The sequence below is a fragment of the Myotis brandtii genome, unplaced genomic scaffold (assembly GCF_000412655.1).
Source record: "Myotis brandtii unplaced genomic scaffold, ASM41265v1 scaffold179, whole genome shotgun sequence".
NCBI lineage: Eukaryota > Metazoa > Chordata > Mammalia > Chiroptera > Vespertilionidae > Myotis > Myotis brandtii.
This window is the reverse complement of record NW_005356635.1, coordinates 3,056,402-3,060,136: the sequence shown is the minus strand read 5'-3', so window position 1 is coordinate 3,060,136 and position 3,735 is coordinate 3,056,402. Positions and strand designations below refer to the sequence as shown.

The following is a 3,735-nucleotide window of genomic DNA, read 5'->3' as shown; positions in this document are numbered from 1 at the left end:
TCTTTAACTTAATAAAAGATACAGCATAAATTCATAATTAAAAACCAAAACAAATATGGTTCTTTTGGAAAATGTGCGGAACCAATAAAACTATGTATCTATAAAAAAGTTTTCAATGAAATTTAAAGCTAAACCCCCTTACATATTTATGTAAATCAGAAAAACTTTAGCATGAAATAAAATACCTTCACTACATATCTTATATAAACACATAATTGAATAAAAATTCACTAAAATTACCAATGGAAATAAAGTTCCGAGACTCCGATTACTCATTATTTCTATTTCCAGTAGAAATCTATCCTACACAAAGTCATTCCGAGACAGGGATGTTCACAGATATATTGTCCATATAAGTTAAAAACTGAAGACATATCTGTCAATAGGAAAATGGTTCGTTATAGTATAATGGCATAAACACACTATACTATAAATTTGTTGAAAGGAATCAGGAACAAACCATGAAAGACTACAAAAAAAATATGTCACTTTAGAGTAGGGAAAGATCTTCCTCAGCCTGATAGAAAATCAAGGAAAAGATAAGACTCCCTTCCCAAACTTAAGAAAATCTATACTAATAAAAGCCTAGGTGGCCCTCTCTCCCTCACATTATCATAAGATGGCCACCCCTATTTTGTCACAAGATGGCCGCTACAAGATGGCCACCCCCATCATCACAAGATGGCCGCCCTCACGTGGTCACAAAATGGCCACAAGATGGCCGCACCCACATCATCACAAGATGGCCACCACAAGATGGCCCTCAGCAGAGGGCAGTTGTGGGAAATCAGGCCAGCAGGGGAGGGCAGTTGGGGGCGAACAGGCCAGCAGGGGAGGGCAGTTGGGGGCGAACAGGCCAGCAGAGGTGGCATTGTGTGATGTCATCACAAGATGGCCGCTGGGACATTGTCACAAGATGGTCACCACAAGATGGCCAGCAGGGGAGGGCAGTTGAGGGTGACAAGGCCAGCAGGGAAGGGCAGTTGAGGGCGACAAGGCCAGCAGGGGAGGGCAGTTGGGGGCAACCAGGCCGGCAGGGGCGGGCAGTTGGAGGTGACCAGGCTGGCAGGGAGGGTAGTTGGGGGCGATCGGCCACCAGGGAAGGGTAGTTGGGGGCGATCGGGCCGCCAAGGGAGCAGTTAGGCGGCAATCAGGCCAACAGGGGAGAGGTTAGGGGGCGATCAGGCTGGCAGGCAGAAGCGATTAGGGGCAATCAGGCAGCAGGCAGGCAAGCGGTTAGGAGCCAGCGGTCCTGGATTGTGAGAGGGATGTCTGACTGCCTGTTTAGGGATCAGGCCTAAATGGGCAGTTGGACATCCCCCGAGGAGTCCCAGATTGGAGAGGGTGCAGGTTGGGCTGAGGGACACCCCACCAGTGCACGAATTTCGTGCACCAGACCTCTAGTCTACATTATAAAAACAAAGTAAATCCAACATAAAGGAAGTCAAATAACAAAGACAAACAAGGAAAAGGATATCTGCAGCATACACTTTGGAAAACAGGTTGATACCCATAATGCTAGTTTCTATTAAGCAATAAGAGAGATGGACAAGTGTTTCAATATAAAAATGGGCAGATATCACAAACAAATTTAGAAAAATAAAATTTTAGTCATAATTAAGGAAATGTAAGAAACCGAAAAACCATTTTCAACTATCAGACTACCGCAGACTAAAAAGTGGAGGGATTAAGCAAAAAGAGAGAGAGAGAGAGAGAGAGAGAACGAACCCCTGGACACAGACAACACTGTGTTGATTGTGGGCTAGGAGGGAGGTTGGGAGAAGATGAAAGAGGGCATGGAGGGGATAAATGGTGATGGGGAAAAATAAAAAATAAATAAAAGATAAATACATAAAAAATAAAAGAAACACAATCTGTCAGGTCCAGTAGAAAATTATCCCAAACTTAACACAGTGTTCAGGAAAAGCTATGTGCTTAATTAATGTGTACTAATAAATTTAAATGTAAAAAATGCCTTCACATATGAAAAATGCTAAGAGAAATCTTTACAGTTACTAATGCTAATTGTCACCATCATATCCTATTAACTATTAAATTAGGACTGCTCTTTATTTACATATTGTCTATAAAGTGTCAAGTTGGGCACATAAAATCTAACAATCGATATTGTTTAATACAGTTTCAACCTTTTGACATAAAACTAGTTACTTTTCAATTTAACTCTTTAATTTTAAAAATTGGGGGACAGTAATAGAGTAATACGTAAGAAAATTTACAATAAAATCTACCATAAAATTATGTCACTTTAGTAATTAAAAAAAAAAAGGGCATTTTAACAATAGTAGAGTTCCTTCCAAGAAAGGAGAGATGGCAACTTAATACCAACTCCCGCTCTCCTTCATAGGGCACTGTCTTTATTTTGCTACATTCCAGTTAAAACTCATTGCAGGCTGGCACTGAGTTCATATCATATGTGGAGATCTCATTAAAGATTGAAAATTTAAATTCACATTTCTAATTCTTAAGTCTAAAGAAAATTTTTATCACTTGAACTTCATTGTGTCAACATCAGGGATAGCACACAATTTATAAGTACAAATATGATGCTATATGGGGTTTCTCCAATGGAGAAGCTGAGAATACCAGCTTGATATTAATTTAGAGCACTAAACTAGAAAATGAGACCATCTGCCATGTCATTAATCAGCTAAGTAATCCAGGAAAAATTCTTCCATCTCTGAATCTGATATTTATATATATAAAGAGCCAAGGTCTGTAACATCCCAAACGACTGAAGGCTCGACTAAACACCGGAAGTCAATCCTGCAGTCAGTGCTGTGGGCGCCTCAGCGACACAGCACTGACTGCAGAGGGGGCTGCGATCAGGCCCGGACAGAGGCTCAGAGAGAAAAGCAGGGTCTGATCACAGCCCCCGTGGAAGTCAGTCCTGGCGACCCAGCACTGACTGCTGAGGGGGCTGCGATCAGGCCGGATAGAGACCGGGAGAGAAAAGCTGGGTCTGATCGCAGCCCCCGTGGCAGTCAGTGCAGGGTCAGCGTGGCGGAAGTCAGTCCTGCAGTCAGTGAACATAGGGTCAATTAATATTAAGTGAACATAGGTCAATTAATATCTCTTTGAGAGGAGTTGAGAATATAAAGTACACTGTAGAGCAATTACTTGTATTATTTCACATAAAACTCTTTTCAACTAAGATATTTTCCTTATCTAAAATATATATTGTTGAAAGAATTACAGATGTCTCTTTGTTTTAGTTTTTTTTTTTCCTCATTGATCTTCTCCACCCTGCACCCGCCCCTTCCAGGCCTTTGCCAGATTACTATCTGTGTCCATGGGCTATTCCTATCTAATACATAAAAATCTAGAAAGATTTAGAGAAAATAAAATAAAATATATACCAGATAAATACTGAACAGAAGAGTTGAAGTTGCTGCATGAATACTGGATACAGGCTTGAAGCCAAAACACAACTCATGAGATAAAGTTAGTCGTTGTAACATAACAAAAGGTTCCTTTCACTAAAGAGATAAGATGGTTCCCAATACTTATACACATAATAGAACAGAGTAGGGGTTCAGAATGAGCCTCACCAAGATGTGTCTCAGTGGTATGAAGATTTCTGAGCTAAGGACAATTTTAGCTTCAGGCTCAAGTGAAAATTCTGCCCCTCCCTGTAACTACCTAAAAAAAACTGAATTAGAGGCCTTGTCCATAATAAGACATTATCCTATACTAGAGACCCGGTGCACGGGGGGG

General features: G+C 40.9%; 1 protein-coding gene across 9 annotated transcripts in view; it reads right to left on the bottom strand.

Moving 5' to 3' along the window:
* Nucleotides 1-3,735, bottom strand: part of USP25 (ubiquitin specific peptidase 25) — a 160,534-nt gene that overhangs the window by 65,686 nt on the left and 91,113 nt on the right. The gene's annotated exons all lie outside the window — the stretch shown is intronic.